Here is a 13,257-nt window from a genome sequence, read left to right on the forward strand (position 1 = left end):
ACAGCATTTTTCATGTACCACCTCATCTTCTAATTAAAGTTACTTTTCTTCAAATACTAGTATTCAACATTCAAAAATTGTTTAAGCTATCCCATTACTTTTCTGCATTTTATTGCTACATTATGGGCTAAACAGCCTTGGTGGGATTTCTTGGAACTTAAGAACTATTTACAACACTGTTTCTATGAGAAAATGTATCCCCAATTCAAAACAACTAAGTTACGAAACTAGATCTGGAAATACAACACATGTGTAAATGGTTTTAATTTATCTCGTTTGTTAATTCATCCAATCATTCATTCATGTATTAAATATAGACTGCTCAATGTTAAGCGCTGTCTCCCACTTGTTTGATTCTCATTTAAATTCTGAAGGCAAATATCCTCTTCTTTGATAATCTGTGAGAAACTACATAAGAGGAATTTTTATGTCAACATGAACATTTAAAAATGTTTCATTAAAGAGTATATCTGTTCCTATTAAACTATTATGCAGGTGGATTTTAGAAATCCACCCCACTGTCTCTGAAATCCCTGGTCAGTTGTGAAGTTGGTGACAGGAGGTACAAAGATGGACAGTCTGGAGTTGTCGTGATGTCTGGAGAGAGAGAGGATGAATTATATGGAGCTGTAACCTGTGACCCATTGAACGCCGGTGGGGAAAAGGACACAGTGAGACACAAAAAAAGGACCCAGGATGGCCAGGTCAGAGAAGGCCTGGGGCTTCAGGAGTAAGAGAGAAAGGCAGGAGTGAAGAAGGCAGCTGTTTTGGGAAGATGCTTAGCAAACTGCATGGTAGGGCACATGCATTGAGATTCTTTCCTCTGCCAGTCAAGCCCTTTCTCCTGCCTCTTGTCTGACAAACCCAACCATAATCATCAAATCCCAGTTTAATGTGACTTTTTTGATGAAGTCTTCGTTTACTCCTGTCCCCTCAAGCAGAATACATTTTCCTTTCCTTGAGTGTGCTTCAGTAGCACTTGCCGAGGTAATTCTAGAATAACTTACCTCTCTTTGTTTCTACCTCCAACCTTCCAGCTAGAATGGGCAGGACCTTGGTCTTATTTATTTCTGTAATTAGAGTGCCTAGTACATTACCTAGCACAAAAGCAGTTGCTTGATAAATACTTATTAAAATATAATATGTTATTATAACTTATACATGATTGATACTCCAGAGTTTAAAAAAGTTTTCATGAATCTCACTTCATTTGATAACACAGTGCTACTTTTGCCATTAATCATTCACTAGGTAGCACCGAATGTGTGTTAGACTCTTCTCTAGAAGCTGAGGATATAGCCTGAAGCAAAAAGAAGTCCTTGCCCTAATGGAGTTTATATTCTAATGGAGGAAATAATAAGAAACAAATACAAGTTGGTAAGTGTATGATAACATTTAGTAAAGGAATAGAGGATCATAGGAAGCGGAAAGGATTCTTTGAGGTGAGAAACTGTTGAGCTGAGAATTGAATCAGGGAAGCCCAGCCTGAAGGAAAGAACAAGTGTGAGGGCCCTGAGGCTTGCTCCTCTTTGAGGAGGAGCAGAAAGGCCAACGTGGCTAAGGACAGTGAGGCGGGAAAGAATGGGAGGAGATGAGGTTGAAGAGATGCCAACCACTGGCTCACAGAGGACGCCGAGTCCATGGGAAGGACTTTGGGTGCTGCTCTTGATATGGCAGGAAGCCACTGTAAATATGAGCAGCTGAATGACAGGGTCTGATTTACATTTTTAAAGACTATCTCTGGGTTCTGAAGAGGTTTTGCAATCCTTCAAGCAAGAGATTGAGAGATATAGGTCAAAGTCGAGGATATGGAAATGTTGGGAGGTAGTTGAAGTCTGAACATATCTTGAAAGTAGAACTGACAGGATATGCTGGATGTAGTATGTGAGAGAAAGTGGGAAAGCCATTGGGCAAATGGTCCTGTGATTTACTGAGACAGAAAACCCTGGGGAGAAGCAAATTGTTGGTGGCGGCGCATCGATAGTGCTGTTCAGGCTGTTGTGATTGAGATGCCCATTAGGCAATCAAGTGGAGGTTTCATGTGGGTAATTGTATATACCACTGGAGTTTAGGAGGAGACTGGGGCTGAAGGTATAAATCCAGGAGTTCACCAACATGGGAATGTAATTTAAACCAAAAGAGTAGATGAGATTTCTTAGGAATCTAATACAGAAAGGAAAGAGGAAAGCTTGGTGGATTGAGCCCCAAGCAAGATCCAGCAGCTAATGGTGTAGGAGGAATATCAGGAGACTAATAGACCACACTAGAAGCCCTATGAATGGGAAACTTGGAGGCACTACCATCCTAAAAGCCGGGGGACAAAAGGGTTTCAAAAATGTATTGATCCACAATGTCAAATGCAGCTAAGAGATCAAGTAAGAATAAAGACCAGAAATTGACCTTTAAATTTGCCAATAAGAAGGTCATTCAGTGACTTTGGTAAGAGCAATTTTATTTGAAAGCAAGATGGTGTCTGTTCAAGAGCAATGGTGGGAATACAAACAAAGACAATTCTTTCAAGAAGTTTTTCAGTAAAGGGAAGTGGTTGAAGGGGAAGTGACTGCAGGGGATGATTTAAAAAAAGGGACGTTTTTGGTTTGTTTGCTTGTTTTAAACTAGAAAAAGTAGTAGACTTTAGGCAAGTTATTTAATCTTTCTGAGCTTCAGTTTACTTGCCTATGATATGAGAATGGCATTACCAATCACAAGTTGTTTCCATAGACACCTGTCTCTATGTCCTGTATTAGTCAAGACTTTTTAAGTGGCAAATCACAGAAACCTAACTCCAATTGGCTTAAAGAAAACATAAAAGTCTGAAAGAGATTGGATTTCTTAGATTGTTTATATGCTGATGAGAATGATCCAGTAGAGTTGGGGAAAACCTAAAGATATGAGAGAGAGGTGACAATTGCAAGAACAGAGTCCTTGAACAGACAAAAATGAGTAGAATCCAAATCACAAGTGATAGGCTTGGGAGGCTGAGGCAAGTCGATCACTTGAGGCCAGGAGTTCAAGACCACCATGGTGAAACCCTGTCTCTCCTGAAAATACAAAAATTAGCTGAGCATGCGGGTGAGCACCTGTAGTCCCAGCTACTCAGGAGGCTGAGGCATGAGAATCGCTTGAACCCAGGAGGCGGAGGTTGCAGTAAGCCAAGATTGCACCACTGCACTCCAGCCTGGGTGACGGAGTGAGACTCTTTAAAAAAAAATGCAGAAAACAAATCACAAGGGCTAGGGATGGCCTTAGATAGAAGCAAGGACAGTACATTCATAGTGATACAAGAACAGTAGGTTGGTAGATTAAGTGGAAGGAATGAAGGCATTCTGTTCTGATTGCTTTTTTCTCAGTGAGATAAGAAGCAAGGCCATCAGCTCAAAGCAATAATGGTCAGATGGTGTTGAAGGTTTGAGGAGAGAGGAGATGGCATAAAATAGTCATCTTGGGGCACAGGAAGGTGAGGCATAAGTATTAGTATCCCCATTTTATAAATGTTACAACTGAGGCTCAAACAAATGATGTGACAGTGCCCAAATTCTAAATGCCAGGGCTCTGCCCACTGTACCCAAAGAGAAGAAGGAAGCCTGCTCAGTAGGAAGCTTCAGACTACCTTAGCCTAGGATTCCTGTCCTTTATCTCCCAGGTGCCTAGATGGTGTCTGACTCACAACAAATGCTTTCCTTTCCTTTCCTTTCCTTTCCTTTCCTTTCCTTTCCTTTCCTTTCCTTTCCTTTCCTTTCCTTTCTTTCCTTTCCTTTCCTTTCCTTTCCTTTCCTTTCCTTTCCTTTCCTTTCCCTTCCCTTCCCTTCCCTTCCCTTCCCTTCCCTTCCCTTCCCTTCCTTCCTTTCTCTCTCTCTCTTTTCTTTCTTTCTTTCTTTCTTTCTTTCTTTCTTTCTTTCTTTCTCTTTCTTTCTTTCTTTCTTTCTTTTTTCTCTTTCTTTCTTTCTTTCTTTCTTTCTTTCTTTCTTTCTTTCTTCCTTCGTTTCCTCTCTTTCCTCTCTTTCTCTCTTTCTTTCTTGAGATGGAGTCTTACTCTGTCGCCCAGGCTGCAGTGCAGTGGCACGATCTCAGCTCACTGCAACCTCTGCCACCTGGGTTCAAGCGATTCTCCTGCCTCAGCCTCCCAAATAGCTGGGATTACAGGCACCCGGCTAATTTTTGTATTTTTCGTGGAGACGGGCCATGCTGGTCTTGAACTCCTGACCTCATGATCCACTCATCTCAGCCTCCCATAATGCTTTTCAAATGCTTGTTGAATGGCAACATTCAATCCTGTTCTCTCCACCCAAAACTCTTGTGACTCAGGTTCTGTATCACCGACTGTCCTCTCATTTGCTTTACCTCCCTGTAGCCAGTCCATGGAAACAAAGAGGAAATTCAAGACCTCCAAGGAGGTTTGGAGTCCTTCACGTCTGAGAGATCACCATGGAAAACAATGAAGGGGAGAAAAAAGCTTGTCATTTCTCAAGTATTCATCTCATGGTGGGGACTAGCCTTTGACTTTCACTCAGCATACAAATTTGATCCTGCCACTCTGCTATTTAAAATCTTTGGTGATAATAAGAGGAATAACAATAATTGCAAACAGACACTTACTTATTGAACTATTACTATGTGCCAGGTACTATACTAAGGATTTTACCTGCATTATCTCCTAAAATTATTCAAAACCTCATTGGTTACTTGCTGTTATAATGCCCAGTTTAAAGATGAGGAAATTGAGGCCTGGATAGCTTAAAGAACTTGCCCACAGTTAGCTAATTTCAGAGGTGGGATTCACACCTGTGGAATATGTATTCTAACTCCAGCCTCTTCCAAGGCTTCCTTCAGTGCTCCTTATTGCCTACAGTATAATGTCTGCATTCCTTAGCAGGATTCACAAGCCCCTGCTTGATTACTGTGCAGCCATCATCTTCTGCCATGACCCTTTGTACACGTGCCATACAAAGTTCCCTGTAGTCCTTGAAAATGTAGTTTCCCATGCCTGTGTCTTTGCAGAGATTGTTTCCATCAGCCTTAAATCCCCTTCCTCCATGGGCCTCTTAACAAATTCATCTTCTAAAGCTGTGCTTAAATATCACTTCTGTGGTCAATGAAATTCAATTCTATGCATATTAATGAAGCAGGTACTTTGTGCCAAGCACCGAGGTAGGTACTACAGGTTTAATAACCTAAAAGAAACATGGACTTCCTGCCCTTCAAGGGAGATTCCCATCTACTAATTGCAGACGATTAAAAACAGGAGTGTTCCGGTAGAGGACAATCCACAGGATACAGGGAGCACATGGTAAACGAGTCATAGGCCAAGGTCAACATTTCTGGAATGAGTGTCCTGATAGGGGACGATGCACAGGACAGAAGTGTGTAGGAGAAAGGTAACCACGATCTAATCAGTCAGTCTTGCCTGTAGCTGTTGCCATGTTTGTGTGTTTGTGGCCCTGTCTGCTGCCTATGATGAGTTATTGCAACAGTAAATAAAATACATATTAGTAGGTTTGTATATATACCTTATGTAAGTATTTTGAGAAGTGTTCCAAGAAGTAACAAGTTCTTGAAGAAAAATGCATCCTTGGCCGGGCGTGACGGCTCACACGGTCATCCCGGCACTTTGGGAGGTTGAGGAGGGCGGATCATTTGAGGTCAGGAGTTCGAGACCACCCTGGCCAACATGGTGAAACCCTGTCTCTACTAAAAGTACAATAATTAGCTGGGCATAGTGGTGGGCACCTGTAATCCCATCTACTCAGGAGGCTGAGGCAGGAGAATCGCTTGAACTTGGGAGGTGGAGGTCTCAGTGAGCAGAGTTGATGCTACTGCCCTCCAGCCTGGGCAACAGAGTGAGACTCTGCCTCAAGAAAAAAAAAAAAAAAAGAATCTGTGTAGTGCTTCTACCGTGCTAGGAGAAATGCATTTCAAATGCCACCCAATATGTTCACTATCACTTCCCAGTGTTTGAATGTTCAGTACAGTCAACAGTTCTTCATAAATACTACTGAAGTTATTAGTTTTTATTTATGAGTTTGCCTATATTCATACTAACAAGTAAATAGTATATGATATTAGAAGTATATTAAGAATAGCTTATGATTTAAGAATTGCTGAGATTTTCCAGGAAATCTGATTTCTTATTCCCAAATCCCAAATAATGATATCTGTTGGGAATTTAGAAACCCCTAGTGGGGGCATATAGGCTAAACTAAGACCTTCTCTAAGTTGCTTAAAATTGATTTCATCTGTCTTTCCTCCATCCACATATGGGACTTGGTACATGCTCTTATTAGCACTTATGCCATTGTCTTATTTATCTAATGTGCTTCTCTTTCTGGGCTGAACAGTGAGCCCTTATATTATAAAGCCCTTATCTCATGTATCTTTATTTCTTTAGCACCAACCTCAAAACCTGACTTTTTTTTAAATTTACTTTAAGTTCTGGGATAAATGTGCAGAACGTGCAGGTTTGTTACATAGTATACATGTGCCATGGTGGTTTGCTGCACCTATCAACCTGTCTTCTAGGTTTTAAGCCCCGCATGCATTAGGTATTTGTCCTGATGCTCTCCCTTCCCTTGTCCCTCACCCTCCAACAGGCCCTGGTGTGTGATGTTCCCCTCCCTGTGTCCATATGTTCTCATTGTTCAACTCCCACTTATGAGTGAGAACATGTGGTGTTTGGTTTTTCTGTTCCTGTGTTAGTTTGCTGAGAATGATGGCTTCCAGCTTTATCCATGTCTCTGCAAAGGACATGAAGTCATTCTTTTTTATGGCTGCATAGTATTCCATGGTGTATATGTGCCACATTTTTTTTATCCAGTCTATCATTGATGGGCATTTGAGTTGGTTCCAAATCTTTGCTATTGTAAATAATGCTGCAATAAACGTAAGTGTGCATGTGTCTTTATAGTAGAATGATTTATAATCTTTTGGGTATATACCCAGTAATGGGATTGCTGGGTCAAATGGTATTTCTGGTTCTAGATCCTTGAGGAATTGCCACACTGTCTTCCACAATGGTTAAACGAATTTACACACTCACCAACAGTGTAGAAGTGTTCCTGTTTCTCCACAGACTTGCCAGCATCTGTTGTTTCCTGACTTTTCAATAATTGCCATTCTAACCGGCATGGGATGGTATCTCATTGTGGTTTTGATTTGCATTTCTCTAATGACCAGTGATGATGAGGTTTTTTTCATATGTTTGTTGGCCGCATAAATGTCTTCTTTTGAGAAGTGTCTGTTCATATCCTTCGCCCACTTTTTGATGGGGTTGTTTGCTTTTTCTTGTAAATTTGTTTAAGTGCCTTGTAGATTCTGGATATTAGCCCTCTGTCAGATGGATAGATTGCAAAAATTCTCACCCATTCTGTAGGTTGCCTAGAACCTGGCTGTTAATTGACTCTCAGTAAAAATTTACTCAGTGAGTGAAGGAATTCGGTAACTGTTTCAATTAGGGTTAGATTTGGCTGTATCTAAAAAGAAAAAATAATAATAGTGTCTAAAACATGATAAGATTTTATTTCTCTTCTGTATTCAAGAAGTCCAGAGGTGATCAGCCCAGGGCTAGTGTGGCCCATCACAGTGTCAGAGACAGATGCCTTCTGTCCTGTCCTCTCTGGCTTCCCTTCCCAAAGTCACTCCATGGCCCAGGATGGCTGTTGGCTTTCCAGTCATTAAGTCAACATTTCAATCAGCAGGTTGGAGAAAGCAACAAAGAAGGACACATTTCCAGCAGAAATTGCACACAGAACTTCTGCTTACATCCCATTCCATAAGCCAGAGCTTAGTCATGTGGGCACACGCAACTACAAGGGAAGCTGGAAAGTTGGCTTTCTTCCAGGCTCAGTATGCCCAACAAGAAATCAAGGGTTCTTAGCATACGTTGCTGGTGGGAACGTAAAATGGCATGGCCACTGAGGAGAATAGTTTGGCAGTGCCTCAAAACGTTAAACGTAGTTATCTGGGACTCACCATATCCTTCTAGTATATACCCAAGAGAATTGAAACTATCTGTCCACACGAAAACTTGTACATGAATATTCATAGCAGCATTATTCATAATAGCCAAAAAGTGGGAAACAACACAGATGTCCATCAACTGATAGATAAACCAAAGGTGGTTTTATAGTATCCACATGCAGTGGAATATTGTTTGACAATAAAAAGGAAAGAAGCAATCATGCATGTCACAATGTGGATGAGCCTTGAAAATAATCTGCTAATTGAAAGAAGCCAGACGCAAAAGGCCATCTATTACATGACTCCAGCTACTATATGAAATGTTCACAATAGGCAAACCCATATAGATAGAAAGTAGGATAGTCATTGTCAGGAGCTGGAGGGAGGAGGGAAGGGGGAGTGACTGCTAACAGGTATAGGGTTTCTTTTTGGGGTGATACAATTTTCTGGAATTAGTGGTGATGGTCACACAACCATATGAATCTGCTAAAAACTGTTAAATCGTGCACTTTAAAATGTTCAATTTTATGTTATATCTCAGTGCAAAAATAATAAAGTTTTTAAAATGGGTTCTAGGCTGGGCGCTGTGGCTTACGCCTGTAATTCCAACACTTTTGGTAGGTGGAGGCGAGAAGATCACTTGAGCTCACAGTGTCAAGATCAGTCTGGGCAACATAGTGAGACCTCATTTCTACAAAAAATTTTCTAAAAATTTTCCAGCTGTGGTGATACATGCCTGTAGTTCTGGCTACTTGGGAACCTGAGGTGGGAGGATCACTTGAGCCCAGGAGGTCAAGGCTGCAGTGAGCCGTAATTGTGCCTGGGCAACGAGCGAGACTGTGTCTCAAAATAACATTTTTAAAAGTGGGTTCTATTATTGCAGACAAAAAAGGAGGAAATATCATTTTGGGGACAATGATGTCTGTCACAGTTCCCTAGAATGAGTTAGTCAGAAAAGATTCTCTTTAGAATAGGTTTGAGTTAATGGAATAGAAGGGAAAAAATGAAATAGAAAGCAAAAAAAAAGAAGAGAACACAATGATACACAGAGAAACAAGTCCAAGCAAAGGGTACAGAGAGATGTTCTCAAGTTCTGAAGCCTTCGGTTCAGTTTGTTACCACTCCTGTGACTCTTGATAGGGATTAAGCCTTGACTTTCCATTTGAACTCATAAAACAAGATAAAGTTTAGGAGAATAATGTCCGAGCCACAACGTCGCTGACTTTAAACTTCTGCAAAATTAGCAACTTGGTCCTTTGCTATCCATGACTTTCAAAGCGGGACTAGTCAGAGCCTGGGAAACACTCCAGAGAAATCATGGTCTGGCCCTCATCACTTTTGGTCATTGAGCAACAAACTCGAGGGAGTAGCGGCATGAATATTCCTAAATTTGAAACCCTGGGTTTATAGAAAAGAGTGGTAAGAATAATTAACAGATTAAGAAGAAAGTGTAGCATCGTAGAAGGATCATCAGCTTTGGAGTTGGCCCTGCATTCAAGCCCTGGCATTGCAGTTTGCTAGCCATGAGACTTTGCGCAAGTAAAGTAAATGTATTTAAGCTCTCTGAACCTCAGTTCACTTCTCTATGATATGAGCACGATAATGCCTGCTATATCCTGCTTCCGTAGGCACTTACCTATATGTCAGTATTAATCGGGATTTTTTCAGTTGCAAATGACAGATCCTAACTCCAACTAGCTTAAGGAAAACATAAAAACCTGGAAGAGCGGGAGCTGCTAGTGGTGGTGGTGGTGGTGGGGTGGGGGGCTGGTATTTTTGGATTGTATAACCAGGAAGGGCAGATGTGAGGGCAGAAAATTCCTGGAACTAGAAAGCCAAAGCCCTTGGGCTGTCTCTTCACCACTCATGCAAACACATCTCTCCATGCTGTCTTTATTCTTCAAAACCTGAGTCTCAGGATCGCTAGAACCATATCGGCTGGCAGCTGCAGGCTCGCTTCTGGTCCAAGAGAGGAAAGGGACATCTCCTAGCTTTGGCTTCAAAAATCCTAGGGAAGAAATCTGATTACCCTGACTTCAGACACCTACCTGCCAACTTCTTGGACCCCTAACTGTGACCGTGTGTGTGTATGTGTATGCATACCACCAGGTACCATGCCCGGCCCAGCCTAGGTCAGGGCCACACCCCTGAGGCCAGAGGAGGTGGGGTCTGTTACCAGAAGAAGGGGGATGGGGAGAGGTACTGCACACACCTAAACATGACTCATGTCTATCTCATGTCTACACATGTCTACTGCATGTCCCAGTCCCAGTCAACCCATCCTTCCTCCCTCACATACCCAACTCCCTTTCTCCTACTCCACATCTTAGTGAAAAGCATCACCCAGTGGCTGAAGCCAGAAATCTGGGAGCCAAGCTGTATTCTTTCCTCTGGCATATCTCCCACTTGCCATAAATTCTCAAGCCCTAGGGCTATGCCCGCTAATTCCTTGCACATCTGTCCCGTTCTCCAGCCCCTCTGACCCTGCTCCAGCACAGACCTCACAAGCTTGTGCTGCCCACAAGGACTGGTCCTGTTGCTCCTGGTCATATCTTTCTCCCCCTGCTGTAACTTCCACACTCTGGTGACAGTTATTTTTCCAAAATGATAGTCATGTCCTGTCTCTTCCCTGCCCAACATTTTTTAGTGGTGCCTCATCAAGGCCAGCTACATAGTTTGTGGGGCCCAGAGCAAAATGTTCAGAAAGCAAGGGAAAAGTGTCATTAGCTGGATTGAAATAGAAAGATTTTTGCTTTTTCATAGTTTCTGTCTCAACTTGTCATGGTGTTTTTATTTATTACTTAGTGTTCTAAGCAAAGAAAAATTTGAATTATAAATTATTAATATAACCTTTACTGTTCATCTTTATATTATGCAATGCCAGTTTTACATGAAAAAGCATTTAATGCCTATGTGGAATCACTGAAGTTATGTAATTTGTATTTTTAGCCCATTGTATTTCATTCCCACCACAACAGTGGAAATGCTGCACAAACTAACCCCCTGTTTTACACTATTTCACTTCTTGATACACACTTCTTGGTACCTTGTACTTGCTTTGAGTCTTGCCAAACTCCCACACATAGTAGGTACAGTGGAATTCTGTGCCCGGGGGCATCATGAACATATTTAAATGAATTGGTGAGAAAAAGTGAGCATGCATACTGCACACATCTCCTCTGCTCATGCTCCAGGACAAGCGAATGAAACACAAGTTCTAAGATACAATTGTTAAGAATTTCAAGACTGTTGACAGCAGAGCATTAAACCAAGCACAGGGCCCTTCTGAGCAGTAAAGTGTACAGGCCACATGCCCACAAAGCTGGTCCTGTTTCCTATTTTCTATATCACGCAGCTTCAAACGAAAGACTAAGCTTTTTGTGATTAGGCCTAAGCCTCATTTCTTTCCTTTCTCCCACTTTCTTTGCCCCACAGAAATCTCTGCTTCTGCAAATATGATCTATTTGCAGCTCTCTCTCACCGTTCTCATTGCCTGGAATGTCTGGAAGCCCCTGCTCATCCTAAATCTCAGTTGTTTGAAGGCTGCCTCCTCTGTAGACTGCCTCGGCTCTCCCAGAAAGACTGGGATGCTCTTCTGTGTTTCCCTGCACTTTAATGCAGCCTGTGGTCATTAGATGTTTCATGCCATTGCTTGTGTGTCTCTCCCCAAGACTATAAGCTTCTTGAGGGCAGGAACTGTTTATTTTCTTTTTTGAATACAGTGTCCAATAGAGTATCTAGCAAATGATAGGAGTTCACTCAATAAACTATTTGTAAATGGAATGAGAAATGAAACAATGCCTGGCATACAGTAGGTACTCATTAATCAAACGAGTCTTTCAAAAATATTCACTGAGGCCAGGCATGGTGGTTCACACCTGTAATCCAAGCACTTTGGGAGGCCAAAGTGGCAGGATTGCTTAAGGCCAGGAGTTCTAGACCAGCCTGGGCAATATAGGGAGACCTGTCTCTATAAAATATTTAAAAATCAGCTGGATGTGGTGGCACATGCCAGTAGTCCCAGCTACTTGAGAGGCTGAGGGGGGAGGATCACTTGAGCACTGGAGGTCAAGACTGCAGTAAGCCATGATTGTGCCACTGTACTACAGTCTGGGCAAGAGAGTGAAACTCCATCTCAAAAAAAAATTCACTGAATGCCCAGTATGGAATGAGACCTGTGCCATGCCAATCCTTCCTTCCTTTAGCAAATATTTATTGAGTGTCTACTGCATGTCAGGATCTATGCTAGGAGCTGGGAACACATTGGTGAACAAGACAGGCAGAATACCTTCCTTCCACGACCTTACATTCTAGTTGCCTCTCAGTAAATGCCATTTCACTTCCTCTCCTTCTCACTGTGCCTCCCACAAGTAACCAGATCAAGTCATGCATATTTTAAGACTTTATCTCCTTCCACCTTCTGCTCAGGATTCTCTTTCTTTGCCCCATTCTCAGATACCAGAAGATGGATGCTTGGTCTTGCCAGAGTTATCTTTTTTTTTTTCTCCAAAAAATAAACTCACTGCAGAGATCAACACAGAATGAACATGAAATTAGTCCCTTAGCTGCTGCAAGAGCTGCACCAGCCCCTGGGCCAGGGCTCAAGACTTCTCACTAAATTCTCACAGAGGTCCTCCTTAGACTTCAGAAAGCCACTACAGGTTGAATACTGTTGTGCTAGTATGTTCTCACACTGCTGTAAAGAACTGCCTGAGACTGGGTAATTTATAAAGAAAAGAGGTTTAATTGACTCACAGTTCCACATGGCTGAGGAGGCCTCAGGAAACTTACAATCATGGTGGAAAGCAAAGAGGAAGCAAGGACCTTTCTCATATGATGGTAGGAGAGAGAAGTGCAAGCGGGGGAAATACCAGACGCTTATAAAACCGTCAGATCTTGTGAGAACTCACTCACTGGCATGAGAATAGCATTGGGGAAACCATCCCCATAATTCAATCACCTCCTTCCCTTGACACATGGGGAATAAGATGCAAGATGAGATTTGGGTGGGGACACAGAGCCAAACCATATCAACCACTTTCCATCTCTTCCCCTCGCTTAATAGCTTCTCTCACAAATTTGAGGTTTATTTCTTTGCAAAACTTACCATATCTGGTCATCAAAACTGCACGTGGCTCATTTGGAGTGCAGTTGGTTACAGTGCTCAACTCTGGGTAACCAGAGAGAACAGATTTGTTGTTTGATGCTTGGATTCTTGATGACATAGGTCTGTTTTCCATCCTCCCCCTTTTTTCTCCCCATCCCTCAACCCATCAACCTTCTGCCTTCATGTAATTTCAGAGT

The sequence above is a fragment of the Symphalangus syndactylus genome, chromosome 13 (genome assembly GCF_028878055.3).
Source record: "Symphalangus syndactylus isolate Jambi chromosome 13, NHGRI_mSymSyn1-v2.1_pri, whole genome shotgun sequence".
Lineage (NCBI taxonomy): Eukaryota > Metazoa > Chordata > Mammalia > Primates > Hylobatidae > Symphalangus > Symphalangus syndactylus.